The following is a 19,073-nucleotide window of genomic DNA, read 5'->3' on the forward strand; positions in this document are numbered from 1 at the left end:
CAGGCAAAATTGCCATTGAGTAGAAAACTTATGCAAATGATTAGTGACAGGCAAATAGTAAAATTACATTCAGAAAATCATGCAAATTGGTGATTTTCCACAAAACTACATCTCCGGGAGGTGTAATTTACATTTTTTGTGATAAAGTTCATGCTTTCATGAGGATTTCAAATCAAGAAAATTTCTGCAAAATGTATTTACATATTATATAAATGGATTTGTATTGCAAGAAACATTTTTTGCTGTACTGGTCTGTGCTTGAGTTTGTTGCCGGTTTAGTTCATTTGCTTTGTAATTTCTTTATCGATGTGGTTTATACATCTTTCCTTTGCATTCAGCCTGATTATAATGCTTTAAATGAGTCCCACCTTGTGTTTGCAAAAGAACCTAAGCCTACAAGAATCTGAAAGCTGTGAAAAAAAAAAACAAACTCAAAAAGTGTCTGATGAGCTAAAGGGTTTTTCTTATAGTATGACTAGTGAATCAGGTTCAACATGTCTGTGAAAAAATGCTTAATACAACTGAACCAAAGAGGTTTTATCATATAGTCAAGGAATACTGTATATATTTACAGAGGCGAATTGGCCTAGCGGGGCTTCGGGCATGCCCTGGTGGGCCGGTCCAGTGAATCACATGGTTGGTGTTGGTCGCAGCAGCCCCTCCATGCCTGCAAGGCTGCTGTGACTAACACTGGGTCCCCAGTCACCTTTCTTTTACAAGAGTTTCCCTCAGGGGCATCGTTAGCCCCATCGGTGCCCCGAGTCTCAGCATTAGGAGGCGGCGCAATGCTGCTGTGTCGGCGGGGGGCTTTCACGGCACAAGGGAGAAGAGGCCGTAGCTGCGTCGGCGGGGTTGTGCAACCCAAGGTCGAGGAAGAAGCTGCAAGGTCTGAGGAGGCAGGGTTTGCAGCTATGTCGGCTAGGCCCGCCCCCCCCCCCCCCCCCCCCCCCCCCCCCCCCCCCCCATCTTCACCATGGAGGCCTGAAACTATGTAGGCACTCCCCTCGTCGGCTCGGGTTGTCTCTCTCCTTTCGGGAGGCGGGCAGTAGGCCTCCCACTGCTGGCTTACAGCTGGCTCCATGCTGCAAGAGCTTCTGATCCTCTGCTGCGGGTCTCCCTACTCCTTGGGCCACGACAAAAAAACCAGTATGGAGGCTTACAGCCTGCCTCCTCCCGCAACAACAGGCAGTCAGCTCACCAGGAACCTGTTAATCCAGGGCTTTGTTTGTATCCTCCTAACCACCAATATGAGTAAAAAAAAAAACAAACCCCAGTTTTTAAAGTTAATAGGCTGCTGCTCTTGCTTCTGCATTTTTGGGGGGATGGAGGAGAGACAGTATGTGAGTGTATGTGACTGTGTGAATAAGCACGTGTGACACTGAGAAAATGTGTGCGAGACTGAATATTTGTGTGTTAGCATGTGAGAAAGTGTCAGTCAGTGTGCATATGTGACTGCCTGTGCGTACGAGTCAGTGAGTGTGTGTGAGACTGTGTGTGTGTGTGTGTGTGTGTGTGAACATGTGTGTGTCAGTGAGTTCCGGAGACAGTGTGGATGTGTTAAGTGTGGGTATATGAGAACAAGAGGTGAAAGTCTGTGCACATCCCTCACTCCTGACCATCTCTGAGCTTTTGGAATCAAAAGAAAATGTTCTGAAACTTGTTATTTATTTAAGAATGGGGGCTTTTTAAATCTTTATTGGTTTTAATTGTTGGGTATTGTCTGCTGTTTTGAAGTATTTTATTGGTGTTTGGGAAAATTTTTTATACTAGCCTTAACTAGGAGTGCTAGAGGTCTGGGTGGAGTCCAGATAGGGAGGAAGAATAATCCATAGCTCTTAGATGCGTAAATGCACTGAAAGTGCATAAATGAACTTTTGAAAATTGCTGAATTAGTATGTTACATATACACATGTAACTCCTTTGAAAATTACCTCCTAAGTGAGCACATAAGCAGCAGCACAACAGGTTTCTTGTTGAATGAAAGTATGTACTGAAATATTTTATAAATGATATATGTGGGCACGGCCCATAGATTTTATGGCATGTGCATGCCAGGTAGCTTTTTTTTAATGTTTTAAGGGGTGTGTGCATATATATGTAAATTATCTTGTATGTGTAATAGGTTACCCATGGGCCAGTATGGTGAAAAATCCCCCCCGGGCCACTATTTCCCCACAATCCGCACCTGTATACTTATGATGCTGTTCACATCTTCCATAAAAAAAAAAAAAAAGGTAGATGTAGCATAGGTTTCACTGATATTTCTAGTGACTCTATGGTGTTTTATAATCTTCTCTCTCTTCAACAGTTTAGGTAATTGCTAAATTTAATAGAAAAGTTATGATTGGGCTGCTCATAGTCAAGGGGTCCCCAGACTATGACCTGAGGGACGGATTCAGCCCTTGGCTGAATTTCATCTGACCCTTAGAAGCAATGACAGAGAGAGATTGATCTGGTAAACAGATGTGATGACAGGAGTTTGATCTGGTGTACAGTGGCAGTGGTGGGTGTATATTCTGCCGCTACCGCCAGCTCAGAAACTTGAAGGTGGAAGTACAAGTGGCAGTATGTCAGAGCAACATAGGTGGGGCATGCCAGTGCAAGACCATCACTGATTGGCTGTATTATGCATTTTTGGTATTATTGCTAGGGGTGTGAATCGTGTGATCGATTGTCTTAACGATCGATTTTGGCTGGGGGGGAGGGAAATCTGATCGTCGTGGTTTTGTTTTTTTTAAATCGTAAATCGGGGGAGGGCGGGAAAACCAGCACACCAAAAAAACCCTAAAACCCAGCCCGAACCTTTAAAACAAATCCCCCACCCTCCCGAACCCCCCCCCTCAAAATGTTTTAGATTACCTGGGGTCCAGTGGGGGGGGTCCCGGCGCGATCTCCCTCTCTCTGGCCAGGACTGCGTTAAGAGAAATGGTGCCGGTGGCCCTTTGCCCTTATCATGTGACAGGGCAAAGGTAGCGCCAGCGCCATATTGCCAATCTTCAAAATGGTCGCTCATATGACATATTGAGGGCAAAGGTAGCGCCGGCGCCATTTTGAAGATTGGCAATACGGCCCGCATGCAGGAGGTCGCTCCCGGACCCCCGCTGGACTTTTGGCAAGTCTTGTGGGGGTCAGGAGGCCCCCCCAAGCTGGCCAAAAGTCCCTGGGGGTCCAGCTTCGGGACACCCCCCCCCCACACTGAACCCCAGGTAATTTAAAACATTTTGGGGGGGTTCGGGAGGGTGGGGGATTTGTTTTAAAGGTTCGGGGTGGGTTTTAGGGGTTTTTTGGTGTGCCGGTTTTCCCGTGCCCTATTTAACAATACAATACAAATGCCCCTGACGATAACTCGGGGGCATTTGTATTGTATCATGCACTCTAACGATTTTGGACGATTTTAAAATTATCTGACAAAAATGATAAAGGGCTTGGAACTGCTCCCCTATGAGGAAAGACTAAAGAGGTTAGGGCTGTTCAGCTTGGAGAAGAGACGGCTGAGAGGGGATATGATAGAGGTCTTTAAAATCATGAGAGGTCTAGAACGGGTAGATGTGAATCGGTTATTTACTCTTTCGGATAATAGAAGGACCAGGGGGCACTCCATGAAGTTAGCATGTAGCACATTTAAAACTATTGGAGAAAATTCTTTTACACTCAGCGCACAATTAAACTCTGGAATTTGTTGCCAGAGGATGTGGTTAGTGCAGTTAGTGTAGCTGGGTTTAAAAAAGATTTGGATAAGTTCTTGGAGGAGAAGTCCATTACCTGCTATTAATCAAGCTGACAGAAAATAGCCACTGCTATTACTAGCATCAGCAATGTGGATTATACTTAATTTTTGGGTATTTGTCAGGTACTTGTAGCCTGGATTGGCCACTGTTGGAAACAGGATGCTGGGCTTGATGGGCCCTTGCTCTGACCCAGTAAGGCAATTTCTTATGTTTCCTTTAAAAATATTTAATGTGACTATGATGAAATATTATATACTCATCCGTAGTTGTACTACTCCCATTGATTTAAATTCTGCTGTCCCAGAAATATATTTTCTCTGCCTTTAGATATTGTGATAATAGTCTTATAAATAAATTCTATTAAAAAAAAAATCATTCACTAACTGAGCTTGCACCACTATGAGCTGCAAAAACCTAACCAGATGGTTGGATAATAAAGTAAAGTTATAAATAGATACAAAATTAAAACCTTTAGTTTAAATAGAGAGAAGAAAAAGGATGCCACTACTGGGAACAAAATACTCATGTTAATACCTAAAAAAAATCAATAAAAAAAAAAAACCCCTTCATTAGTCTTATGTAGTTATGTTGACACAATATTAACTGTCAGTTTTGAATGCTGTGATTGGCAGTACTTATTATTTTATTTGACTTCTTGCCACAATTTGAAACTTGATTAAGTGTATCTTTGACATTTCTGTGCAGAAAACAAAATGTTTACATCATGGCTTATTGATTTAGAGGCCTATGCAATGAAGCTTGCCGTCCCTCTAAGGGCCTTTAGTGCTATGCTAAAAATAGCAGCCCGTGCAATAAGGCCTTCACACATGCACATTACGACAGTCTTCCCACACATTAATGTCTATCTGGTTAAAGTAGGACACACCCAAATGTAAATGATGAAGTTATATGCCAATGAGGTTGCAACATGTGCACAGTAAATATAACATGGCGTGCTCGTCTCATATACTGTAGACTTGTAAATGCCAAAAAATGTAACACCTGCCTAGGACCAAGTGATACATTTTCTGCACGTACTCTGCGTATTCAAATCCTCCATGCAAACTGTACAGAAGTGAAAGGTCCATTTCGCAAGGTGTGATTTCCCTTCCCGTAAGAATTGGCCAGAAGTCTCCCTCCCTCTGGTCCTCCCACGGCAATGACAGTAAACCCTATGGAAACTCCCCCACCACATATCAATGCCAGACCCCCTAGTCCACCCCCTGCAGAATGGGCATTTAGCATTCCTTCATCAGCAGGAGGGTTTGCAGAGTGGGTTTATGATCATAGCAATCAATGGGACTGCTCTGAACCTCTCCATTCCTGGAGGCTCTGAGCGAGCTGAGTTTAGGCTCCTAGTTATATATATATATAGCTGCCAATTCTCCCTGTATTGCTTTTGCCTGTGTCACTGTTTTGCTGCTAATTCTTTCATGCAGAGCTCAGAAAATGGTCGCTCTGCAGCAGGAATGAAACAGCAGGGTGCAGAAGCTGTCCCATGAGAATAGCTGATGTGGATTGCAAGGTGAGGGAATTTTCTATTTGTTTTGACAAAAAAGGGATAAGAAGAAAGTTTTGTAGCCAGGTGTGGGATATAATTATACATTTCATTGCCAACAAATGTTTGTGTGTGCTGGGAAGCAGGTAGGAACCTCCAAATGTGGTGTTCCTTTTGAGCACCAAAATGTCTTAAACTGGGCCTGCTCCTGCATTCATAGATTTTTATTTATTTATTTATTTATTTATTTAAAGATTTTATATACCGACAACCGTTTGCACATCGTATCGGTTTACAGATAACTTAGAACATTAAAATCGAATAGGCATGGCCTTTACAAGGAACAAGAAACAACAAATGTATAACAGGATATCGAAGTATGAATGATACCGTCTTGGCATAAGAAGACAAGAATTGCCACGCCGGGTCCATCAAGCTCTGCAACCTGTCTCTGACAATGGCCAAATCAGGTTGCACGTATTTGGCAGATCCCATAAAATAGATCTAATTCCTGTTACTCACATCCAAAGATAACAATAGCTTTCTTTATTTTACCTGGTTAATAATGTGCTATGGAATTTTCCTCTAGGAATTTGTCCAAACCTTTTTTAAAACCCTGCTATACTAGTTGCTTTCATCATGTCCTCTGGCAACAGATTCCACAGCTTGATAGTGAGCTAAGGGAAAAAATGCATTCAAAGATTTTTGTTTTAATCTGCTGGTTGTGAGTTTCATGGAGCATCCCCTGTTTTAGTATTATTTGAAAGGGTAAATAACCTTCCTTTATTTACCCATCCACTCCTCTCATGATTTTACAAATTTCTATCATGTCCCCCATCAGCCTTCTCTTTTCCAGTCTGAAGTCATTTCTTTTCCAAGCCTTGAGGATCTTCATTATAGATCAAGCGGAGTTATGCTTGATACACAGAGAATCACAACTGGGCAGCATCATTGGGACTTAAGTGGGCAAGGCACCAAGAGGGAGTCACAGTCTCTACTGTCAGTGGGTGGGGAGACTTGGGCAGCACCCAGATGCCAAGAAAGAAAAGAGCTGTTAGCGCATTCTTTGTGGGCGCATGGGTTGAGAGGCTTAAAATGCCCGCTGATAACTAGACCTTTTACTTCATAAGAACATAAGAAATTGCCATGCTGGGTCAGACCAAGGGTCCATCAAGCCCAGCATCCTGTTTCCAACAGAGGCCAATCCAGGCCATAAGAACCTGGCAATTACCCAAACACCAAGAAGATCCCATGCTACTGATGCAATTAATAGCAGTGGCTATTCCCTAAGTCAGTTTGATTCATAGCAGTTAATAGACTTCTCCTCCATGAACTTATCCAAACCTTTTTTAAACCCAACTACACTAACTGCACTAATCACATCCTCTGGAAACAAATTCCAGAGCTTAATTGTGCGTTAAGTGAAAAATAATTTTCTCTGATTAGTTTTAAATGTGCTTCTTGCTAACTTTATGGAATGCCCCCTAGTCCTTCTATTATCCAAAAGAGTAAATAACCGATTCACATTTACCCATTCTAGACCTCTCATGATCTTAAAGACCTCTCTCATATCCCCCCTCAGCCGTCTCTTCTCCATGCTGAAAAGTCCTAACCTCTTTAGCCTTTCCTCATAGGGGAGCTGTTCCATTCCCTTTATCATTTTGGTTGCCCTCCTCTGTACTTTCTCCATCACAACTATATCTTTTTTGAGATGCGGTGACTAGAATTGTACACAGTATTCAAGGTGTGGTCTCACCATGGAGCGATACAGAGACATTATGACATTTTCCTTTTTTATTCACCATTCCCTTCCTAATAATTCCTAACACTCTGTTTGCTTTTTTGTCTGCCTAGCACACTGATGATGTCCATGTATTATCCACTATGACGCTTAGATTCCTGGGTGGTAGCTCCTAATATGGAACCTAACATTATGTAACTATAGCAGGGGTTATTTTTCCCTATATGCATCACCTTGCACTTGTCCACATTAAATTTCATCTGCCATTTGGATGCCCAATCTTCCAGCCTCGCAAGGTCTTCAGGTACAATGGATGATTTTAATGACAGGTTACAAATTTAGTTTTAGGCTGGTTATCACAGTGGATTTTATGTCAGCTGGCATAAACTTTACATTTTCTGTCTTAACGTTCACATTGGTACTAAAGCCAAGATATTGAGGGAATGTTTTAGCATGCCCTTAGGAAAATTTATTGCATTGCACATTAAGTCCAGTTTTAACGTGCATGTAAAAACGTTACTGAGTTGCATGCTAAAACTTTTTATCACGAGTTTTATAGTAAAGGCCCATTAATCTTCTAACACCATTCCAGGATGTGTAAAATAGAGCCAGGGGCAGAGGAATGCATATTTCATTGGGGAAGCCAAGCTAACCAAGTTGCAGCCCCTCACCTTGCTTGGCCTGATTGTCCAGTTATGACCTCTGCCTTGGATTCTGACTTCTCTCTTGATCTGGACCCGGCCATTGTCTATTCACTGTCTGTCTCAATCCTTGGCCTAGACCTGGATATTGTTTGCTCATTGTCTGCCATGACCATTGCCCATAGCAGGAATCTCTCTCTAAATGCTCTTTAAGGGACATTCTCCTAAGACCTGCCAGCCCCCAGAACCAAAAGGCTCAACCCATGAGGAATGGGGCTAGTACAGATGAAGCTCCAGTTCCAGTCCCAGTAAAGGTGAGTACACCAGTTGTCAGCATGTACCTAGTAGGTTCGCCTATTAGGCTGTGGTCAACCATGCCATACCCTAAGGGGCTACATCTAATATCTATGACAGCAAGGCAGATGAAGGTATTCTTTTCTATATTTCTTTAATGCCTCTTTTGTTACCTATTGCATTGTCTAGCCTTGTATCTTATCTCATAATCCTTTGTCCTCTTTCAACTTGTCTAATATATTCTTTCTCTTTATATTTTGTTGTCTTCCAGTCTTTCCAGTTTTAACTACTTTAGGCCTAGATTTTCTAAAATCGCAGGCCTTTGAGAATCTCGCGGTACCAGGAGGCAGGGGGGCGAAGTGGGGGGGGGGGGTGGGCCTGCGAAAGCCGGCAGTGATCGCACCACCGCGGTGTTTTCGCTGCCAGTTTTCGCAAACCAATAGTGCCACCGTGAATGGTGGTGCTATTGGACGCATTACTGGCAGCGATAAGGGTTGTTACCTTTTCACCACCAGCGATGTCTTCGCTGCATCCGCCCCAGTGCCGACCCGACTCCTCCCCTTCTGGTGCCGACTTCACCCCAACTCCACCCCGATCTAGCTATCGCGTGCGAAAGCTATAGAAAATGACCCCCTTAGTGACCAGACTTCTTCTCTTTGAGACATTCACAACTAAAAATGTAATTTTAATTTTTAAAAGAATTATTAAACATGTAGCCCCCATGTCCTAACTGGGTAGGAGGGTATGTGGTGGGGCTAGCAGAGTCCTGATATAACTGACGGCAAACTGACTGAAACCCAGGTTCTGTTCCAAACAGTTGGGAAGCTTAATTTCAGGACCTTTAGGCTATAGGAATGTCTCTCACTCCAGGGGTGCTCCAACTAAAATAAATCTTTTCTGCTTCAATAAAAATGACTTGACTTCTGGTACTAGGGATGTGCATTTATTTGAAGAGAATAAGTAAAATGTAATGAGAGAGACCATTTCTGTTATATTTATGGATCTCCATAATGGATGGAGGATACCCACACATTTAAATAAACATTTTCATTTCATTTGTTTATGTTTCCCATTCAAATCTATGGCCCATTGAAAAGAGCTGCATTGAGACTAAGCAGAGCAGCCAAGAAATTTCTGAGTGAGTTAGTAGCCAATATGGAGCTGCTACACCTTGGGGTCTTGCTGCCATTCTGGCTTACTGCCATAACTCTAATGTGTACCTTAGGGATCTTGCTACTATTCAGTCTTGCTGGCAATACCTTTGCTGACCCTTATGCTACATCTTGGGGGTTTTGCTGCCACTAATCCTTACTCCAATACCCCAGACTTTACATCTTTAGGGTGTTGCGGTCACAGTTTCTTGCTGTTTTACCCCCTTATGCTATATCATGAGGGTCTTCTTGCCACTCTTCCTTGCTGTTATACCCCTGATACACCACATTGGGGGTCATAGGAACATAAGACTTGCCATACTGGGTCAGACCAAAGGTCCATCAAGTCTAGTATCCTGTTTCCAACAGTGGCCAAGCCAGATCACACATACCAGGCAGAATCCCAAGAGGGTAGCAGCTCACACTGCATTTTGGGCAACTTGAGGAAACAGGCTCCCAAGTTTGAAAATCAAGCTAAGCTGGCATACTCGCGGTTGGAACTTTCTCAGTCAACTATCTATCCTGTCCTGTAAGGTTGTATAGAAAACCAGGTTTTGAACCAGAATTTTCTGGACAGTAGACCCCAACTCGTGGAATAATTTATCATTTGTTATTGGAGTTGAGCTAGAATTATTTGAGCTTTCCCAAGAAACTGAATCACTGGTTATTCCCCATGGATGAATAATTGTAATCTAGTAGTAAAAGTTGTTATGATCAATGAGTTATATCTTTTAGTCTGCAGTGCATATTTGGTAGTTATTGATTATTAGGGAAGTGCAGACCAAAGTTTTTCGTTTTGATTACTTTTTTCATTGCAGGGGAGAGGTTGTATTTTTGGTTCATTTTAATCTTTATTCCATTTTAGATTGTTTGCCAATCAGAAATAAACATATGGGGAAAAAAATGAAATAAGGCCTCCAGAGGCCCCACTGCTACTTCCTGGAGCTTCCTGATGCCATACAAACCTTTGGCCAGCCTTGACATCATTTTGATGTCACTTTGGTGCCAATCTCAGAGCTGGGTGCCATTTTTAAAAAGACTTGGTGGGGCAGGAATGAGTGAAGATCACGTCTGCCCCTTTCATCTGGCAAGAACCCCAAATAAAAAGTAGGTCAGGGTTGGGGAACTCCATGCCCTGGCTAATTTCTAGAGGTCAGAAGGTGGGGTCAGAGGGGCCAAGGAAGTCCCCATCTAGGCTTGGCTCAGCCCAGCCAGTCAGGATCAGGCTTTGGCATATTGGTGGAGGAGGTATGGAGACCAGAAGGACACAGAGATGTCCCAAAGAGGCTTGAGAGGCACCAAGATGTGTCTGCAAAGGCCTGGAGAAATCACTTTGAGTTTTTTAAAAAGTACTTGAAAATTTTCAGATATTTTCAGGCAAGCCAATTTTCAGTTCATTCCATTTTCAACGAACCCAAAATCTCCTTTTTTGATTCGGATGTGCCATTCATTTGAAACAAATTCACATCCCTATTGATTATTATTTTTAAATGTTTAACTTTGCATACCACGTTGGGAGGTGTACAGACTGGGAAAGTGGTTTAGAAAGTTTTTGCTCATTTGGTTTAGTTCTAAACTAGTTTTCTGTGAAATTCATTTTCTAAAATACATTCCTCTAGTTGAGCTGCCTATTAGTGCCACATTTATTATAAACTATATATGCTCACCGCCAAAGTTTTGTTTCTTTACTTTTTTAATGTTCTTTTTAAAATGAATAGAAATATTTTAGATCTTTAATTTTGCTTTCGATTTTTGTGACTCACATAGATTGCCTATCATTCTTCTCCTTGAGTGTAGCTGCAGTATATTTCCTGCTCTGATTCTGAGCAGTTGCATTTTGCTGCCTTCTCCTGTCCTTTTCTGGTTTCTGCAGTTTCTTTGACCATCTGTGTAAAGATAATCTGTGACTCTGTGCTATCCTTTGCCTGATCCAAATTATTGAGACTTGAGCACTCTTTTAATTGCTGCTTCAACTGAGCATAATGTCATGGTTATTTTTCTTTCATACATCATTGTTGACTAGGACTGTGTGTAATAAAAAACAAAGCACATGCCCTCTCACTACTACAAGTAGAAACAATTATATATGAGAATTAACCAAATAAACCCCTTTTCTATTGTATGCTTCTCTGTTCTATGGAGCAGAGGCTTTAATTCCAGTTGAGTGAATCAAAATCTGTGAAAAACAATCATACCACAGTTGGTTTCTAAAACCTCCCTTGAGCAAAGTGAATAGTTTAGAAAATCAAAACCTTGTAAATAAAGCTGAAGAAAGCAAAAAAAAGTATATGTAACTAGGCAAACAAGTCAATAGGTGTTGCTATCCCGGTCGCCAGACTAGCGACCGGGCACTTACCTCCGTGCCGAGGCCCCCGCTCGTGTCGCGCTCCGCCGGGGTTTCAGGCCTGTGCAGCCGCATGGCAGCGGCATCTCCCTCGTGGAGACGCCGTCGAGGCCGATTCTAACTCCTCCCCCCTGCCGAGGTACGCGCGCGCGCGCGGGGACAGCATTTGTAGGTCCAGCACCCGGAAGTGCTGAACCGCCCCTTTCCTGACGTCAGAGGCTGGCTGGCTATATAAACCAGCTTCAGTCTCTCTTACCTTGCCTTGCAACGAGGTCGCTCCTGTGAGTACTTAGTTGCTTCCCTGGATCCTGCCGTGCTCCGTTCCTGCTTGTTCCAGTCCTTGTTCCTGTGGTTCCTGCCGTGCTCCGTTCCTGCTTGTTCCAGTCCTTGTTCCTGAGAATCCGTTCCTGTTTGCTCCTGTCCTTGTTCCCGTGGTTCCGCTCCAGGTTTTCCAGCTTTTCGTCTTCAGCCAGCCTTGACCTTCGGACTTCTGCTTGACCCATCTTGTCTTCAGCCAGCCCTGATCTTCGGACTTCTGCTTGACCCTTCTCGTCTTCAGCCAGCCCTGACCTTCGGACTTCTGCTTGACCCTTCTCGTCTTCAGCCGGCCTTGACCGTCGGACTTCTGCTTGACCTTTCTCGTCTTCAGCCAGCCCTGACTACCGGACCTCCTAAGTCCCAGCGACCCGGACCCCTACGGGCTTCTCCTGGGGGGGTCTCGGGTTTCCAGGGCGAACACTTGCTCCTACCCGCCAGATCCGTACCGCCTCCCGGCTCCTTTTCCATCGTCTGGTTTCCACTATCCAGACAGCCGGGCCAAGGGTTTACTAAACAGACTTTTCATAACAATAGGAAGATACATAAAAATTGTAACTTTCAATGATTTTCCTATGAAAAGTCAGAGGTAGATATTCAAAAGCCATTTAGGGGGTCATTTATCAAAATGTGATAAGCCCTTAACGCATGCGATCGCACCATATTGTATGGTGCGATGCAAATTCAGAAAATAGGAGGAGTTAGGGACGGAGAGTGGGCTGGGTTAGCCTGTCTGCAAAGAGCTATCACACAGCCATAATGCTGATTTTAACTACACCTCTTTGGATTGTGTTAGGCTGTGTGATAGCTGCCGTGACCTGACCATGCAGTAAGCTTTCATTACCATTTGCACATTACCATTTGCGAGAGAGCCTGGCCATAATATCATGGCCCATAGGTAGGTATTTGTATCCCTATGATAGGCCCGGCTAGTAACTCGAGGTGGGGTTTAGGTAAGAGTGGATAAATCATTATCCAACTAAAATCTAGCTGGATAAAAAACAGGTGCTCCGAGGTATAACAGGGAGGAACTACTTGTCTGCTAACTTAGCTGAAGATGTAGTGATATTTAAACTTATCGGCTACTGAGCAGGTCTAAAGTTAGCTGTTTATATTATTCAACTGACTTTAAACTTATTCAGATATATTCAATGGCACAGCCGCACTACTGAATACCCTGGCTAAGAACTAGAGTCAACAAAATGCGATGTGTTTTCACAGGAGGGGTTCCACGATAGCAGGGGGGGGGGGAGGGGGGGGTGCGCCGCCACAATAGTGGAGCCCCATCCCCCAAAAACACATCGTGGCTCCACGACGCGTTCTTTTGTGTTGTGTCCAAACACTATGATACAAAAGATTGCGGCGAGCGGCCCTTTAACATGATGGCGGCCCCCACCCTCATGGGACTGCTGACAGACAAAAAAAAAAAAGGCCAAATGGGGAGATTGAGTGGGGATCATTGCTGACCTCCGTTTCAACTCAGAGCCACCAGGCAAGGCAGCCTTGACGCCCCGAAAAGAAAAATAAACGTGACAGCGGGTGGTGATGGCCCCCTTCCCTGGCCCCCATGCTATGCTCAGCTCCCCTCCCCATCCCCCGCACCCCCCAAATTTCCAGAGCCCCCCTCCCCCGACTCCCCAATAGCCTTATTCTCTTTCCCCCTACCCCCTGACCTCCCAATTGCCAAAAAGGAGGAGATCGCTGGGCAGGACCAGACACAGTGATATAAGGCTCAAGTTTCATTTTGGCACCTGCCACAATATGGAATCTGATAGCTTGCTTTATGGACTTGCCCTGGGCACAAATATATACACTGCATCAATTTAAAATTCTCTGTTATATGTTTAGATCTATTATGGCTATTCTGAAATGATTCTATTCTAAGGCCTTGTATCCCCTCAACTTTCTATTTTGCATGAGGGTTTTGCTAATGCCTAGATAAGGAAAGGGGGAAAAGGGACTATTGATGGGAGGGAAGGGAGGGAAACGAGGGAGCTGGTTATGGTTAATGTTTGATGAGCTTAAATCCTTAGTATAAATATGTCTACAGTTTTTATGATTTTATCTTGCATTTAAAAATGTGAATGTGCATTATAATGGTAATTTATTTTTCCAAAATGTAATAAAAAATAATTACATTAAAAAATACTGTGACAGAATAAAAGTGAGATGAGTTCTTAACTACAAATCCAGGCATGGGTGAAAAAATAGGAGAGGTTCAGCTTGTGCCTTATGATCTAGAGCTGTAATTGTCATTTTAACTTTACAGATCCAGAACAGTAAACAGAGGAAAACAGAGCAAGATGACTGATACAAACTGCAAAGCACACTAACATCCAGTTGGAGGATGCTAGTTCAGATCTTGATCAAGGATTCTCACATTCTTACCTGTCCCCAAGTACCACAGCTTACAATGATTTTCTAGCATGCCTCCAAGCTATGTCCTACCAACACTGAAAGGGTGGTTTTGTCATTTAGGTATGTGCAGTCATTTCCGATGACTTGGAAAACACCAAGAACATTTGGTTGTTTCATTCTGTGTCAATTCTCATCTGCAACACCACCAAGAAAAGAATGACGTTGTGTGTTATTTCATTAGCATATGATAAAATGATTAAGCAAATGTCAAAATAAAGAAATAAAATGAAATAAAATTAAAAAAAAAAATTAAATATAAAACAAAATGAATTTTTTTCACATGAACAACCTTTTAGCAGTACCTGAACTATATGTATCTAAAGTATAGAAAAATGAATTAATATTGTTTTATGCAAAAGCCAGAATTTAGGGCCTTATTTACCAAGGCTATTGCAGGCTTGCGCTGTTAGCTACCTAAATCGGGGCGGAGTTGGCCCCGGAAGAAGAGGAGTCGGGGCGTCACCGGGGCCGACTCCGCAAAGACGCCGCGGACGGCGAAAAGGTAAGAGCCTTTTTGCGTCCTACTTTGCGCCCAAAAGCTACACCTTCTATGGTGGCGCTATTGGGTGCGAAACCGGCAGCGATCGCACCTCGGCGGTGCGATCGCTGCCGGCTAGCACAGGACCGCCCCCCTGCTTCGACCCCCGCCCCCCATTAGTGCAGTTTTCTAAAGTATCGCAGGCCTGCGATACTTTAGAAAATCAGGCCTTTAGTGACAGGGTAACTGGGCATCCAGATTTATTTATTTATTTTTTTTTAGAAAATGTGAAAGCAAACACTAAATTTCCTTTATTCTAGAACAACGTAATTTAATGTTCATTACTAGTCTCAAATTCTGTAGAGAATCTTTTCACGTATCCTAAAAGAAGGCGGCAAAACACAGGGATGATAACTTTTAAAGTGGGACATTGAGCACACATGTTCGTGTGCTTGTTGGTCAGCACCCAGGGACATGGCAATTTTATAACATATGTACGTGTATGCGTGCATTTTATAAAATAGCCTGACTGCGCGCACAGGCGCGTGCAATTTTAAGTGGCATGCGCCTAAGCCGCTTCTACCATGGCATAGGCCCGGGGGGGGGGGGGGGGGGAAGGATTTTAAAAGCCATGCATTCCCACACTATTATCAGTTTTCCCAGTTTGTTCCCATTTCACCCAGGTAAGGAATAGAATTTCCAACCCCCCCCCCCCCTCCCAGTTTACTAGCCTTCCTTCTCGCCTGTTAACCCCGACCTTTAAAACCCCGCTGATCTGCCTAGAATATTTTGTTTTACAACCTCTGCTTCATCCATAGCAGAAGTAAAGTTACGCTGCAGAGGACCCCATTGCGTGCCTGTGCATGTAAGTATTTATGCGTTAATTTCAGGTTAAAATCCAGGAACACCCACCCAGAACACACCAACACCCACCCCTTTTTTTTCCAAGCTGTTCATTTGTGTAGGCAATGGTGAGTACGCCTGTATGCAGCCGGCTTTTAAAATCCGCTCACTGCGCACAGGCATGACTTGTGCTCGTATCTCCCACTTTTGGGTCTCACTGGGCATTTAAAATTCAGTTTGAAGGAAGGGTTATTTTTTAAGACGAGAAAGTCTGCAGGTATTTTTTCTGGTAGACTTTCTCCAAATTTTCAAAGCAAAGGTATGCTAGGGATGCTACCCGGCTCCAGATGTTCAGGATCGGTTTGTCCAGCCGTAGGTTTACCCCCTTGCCTAACATACATAGAATTTTAGTCTTTGATTTTCTATGGAAATCAATAGGGATAAAAGAACAACAAGTTTGTGCAGGCAGTGGGGTAACATGAGGAACGGGTCAGTGAGGCTACCCTGAAAATCTGGACCCAGCTGGCAACCCTAAAGTAGGCATATACCTTCGATTTGCAGATTCTCATAAAATGCGTTCATAAACTCCCCCGCACAAAGTTACCCCTGTTTCTGACAAGGCATAACATGCGCAAGTGGAATCTGATCACTGGACTTGAAGAATTGAAGCATCATGATAATAAGAAGCTTTCGGGACGTGTTGTGTAGGACTATATTGTGCACATGGTGTGCTGTGCAATGATCTGCACCTAGCAAAGTATAGACCATATGTTTGGATTGAAGGACATTAAGCAGTGATAAAAATACTGCAGTACAAGTCTATGTCCTATTATGATGGTTTATGATGGGTTGTGATTAAGAACTGGGTGGAATTTTTTATATGAATTGTGATTATTTCTTTTTTTCTACTTTCATGTGTTTATTTTGTTATAGTTTGTTCTGCTGGTGCCATTTGCATTAGCATCAGCAGACTGGGGATCACTCCTACCACGTGATGAAATTTTCATTAAGAGGGTAAGAGCCCAGGAAGGCATTGGGAAGATTCAGGATAAGGCCCAGGGGGAGGGGGCTGATGCTGACCGGAGACCCATTTTATTTTCTTTTTCCTTTCTTTTTTTTTTCTTTTAAATTAAAAGAAATGAAAAAAACAACAAATGAACTGAAAAAAAAAAGAAACAAAAAAAAAATCTAAGAAAATGTCTCAGGCTTAGGGCCTGAGTTTCAAAAGCATTTAAAGGCTTATAATTGGGTTTTATACTTGTATTTTCTCTGTAAACCAATGTGATATGTCAGATCAAATGTCGGTATATAAAAATAAATAAATAAACGCATGTTTTCTATGTAAGTGGGCTTTTAAAAATTGCAGTATATGCCTATTGAATTGTCCGTAGGATATTAATGTGTGTGTACTTTATACAAATAAATGGCTTTTGAAAATTGCTACAGTTGTATGTTACATTTATATGTGTAAATTGTTTGAAAATTCAGCTGTTATTTTCTTAGGGAACCCTCCCGGCTTTGCATCTGCTCTAAGTGAATGTACATTCTCTCCCTCCACTTCCCTTGCTAACTCTTAGGAACACGCCCATTTTCCCACAGCTACCTTGGGCCTAGATGTAGCCACTCAGGGAAGGGCAATTTTCACTTTATTGTCCAGGTAAATTCCTTTCCACGGTGTCCTTACTATGCAGCCTTGCACATTCAATAGATGTTTTTTTTTATGGTCCTAGGAATTTGTTAGTAAAACCTTAACATGGAAAATGTTCAGAAACATTTTCCTAGCTCTCTCTATTTCCGCAAATGATAGCATTTTCTTACATTATTTCTTGTAGTTCTGAATAATTGCCAGCAGATGTTGCTACAAACCCAAGCATTTTATAAAAAAATTAATTGCAGCCTTTCAAGTTGTTTGATTTCTTCTGTGTTTATCTACTTAAATACTTGAAAATAATGGTCATTCAACAAGTTTTAGATGAAACCTTTCTAATAGATTAACTTAATCCATTTGTAAAGAGTAAGGGTGTACCAGCCAGATTTTAGCCTAGTTTGAGCTGGACAAAATCCACAGGAAAAAGTGAACTTCCCTGTGTATCTCAGCAATATGCAAGGAAATCCACAGCAGATCTGAGAAAATCTGCCACTCTGAAGAAATTCAAAGCAGATTTTGAATGCATCTTCTAGCAGACTCCTAATTTTAACAGCAACTGGCTTATCTTTAAAAGAAGGTTTGCATTCAATAAACCTACAGATTTTGCACAGATTCATTGCCTTAGATCTCACTAAGAATTTCACACATCCCAAGTGAAGGTTTTCCAGAATTGTTGTTTCTTCATCAGATCAGCATGGAATGCAGATGATGTCTGAATATATAAATTCATTTTTGATTGGATTACAATAGTCCTACTATGGCAGGTCAACAGCTTTTCCACAGGTTTACTAAGCGATACAGGATTCACTCCCAAAGAGGATACTTTTCAAGCAACTCCACGTGACCCCCATATATATGTGTATATGGCCATGCAGAGATTTACTACAGTATTTTATAACCTGCACGCATCAGGTACATGCAAATTATAAAATACACATATGGGTACATGTTTAAAGCCGGGCGATATGTGCATGGTGTGTGTGCACCAAGCACATTTTCAAAATAGCCCGGCCACTCGTGTATCTCCCAGTATGCACAGAAGTGCCGGGGTTTATAAAAGGGGCGGGCCGGAGGTGGGGGCTGGGCAGGGAGGGGGCTGGCCAGGATAGCGGACATTAGGCCTTGTCCCAGGAAAGTGCGAGCCGGCAGCTGGCCGGTGCATGGAATTTACTACAGCTAAAGAGAGCGAGTAAGTTCAAAAACAAAAAAAAAAAAATAGATTAGTTGGTGGGGTTAGGGGTCAAGGAAGAGAGGGGAAAAGGGAGACATGGTAGGTAGGGGGATAGGAAAGTTCCCTCCCAATCCGCTCTTCAATTGGAGCGGACTGGAAGGGAACTGGAATGGCCTGATTGTGTAGCCGTGCGTTTTTTTAGAAAATCACCTCCCTTGCGAACACGTGTCATGACCCGCCCACACCGATATAAAATCAGGTACGCATGTGCGTACGGGTATTGTAGTTAATAACGTGTGCAGTGACGCGCACATGTTATAAAATCAGCGCATCCACATGGAACTGCGTGTCCACATGGACGCATGTGTGCGTGTTTGAAAATCTTCCCCATATTGTCTACCTCCCTAACATACACACAAATGTCTGCTTTGCATTAAAAGTGCATTCTTTTCCTACCTATTTAAAAAAACATACTCATGTATATTTTACATGGAAAAAAAATGACTTGCCCTGTTTAAACATGGAGATCGGCGTATTTTAAAACATGAAATCATCAGTTTGCTGAAACCTCCGCCAGTTCGCTCAGCCCTTCTCCATGTCGAGACCCTTCTAATTCTTTACTCTGAACTCCCCCAGTTCGACCAGACTTCCCACCCAAACAGTAGTAAACAAAAGACGAGTCGGATATCAACTGTGCGAGATAATTTGCAGTTGTAAAATTATGTAAGTTGACAAATATTTCAGGTGAACGTTCAAAAAGATTTGCACGTGTAAGTGTAACTCCTATCATAGCAATTTTCAAA

Source organism: Rhinatrema bivittatum, chromosome 4 (genome assembly GCF_901001135.1).
Source record: "Rhinatrema bivittatum chromosome 4, aRhiBiv1.1, whole genome shotgun sequence".
NCBI lineage: Eukaryota > Metazoa > Chordata > Amphibia > Gymnophiona > Rhinatrematidae > Rhinatrema > Rhinatrema bivittatum.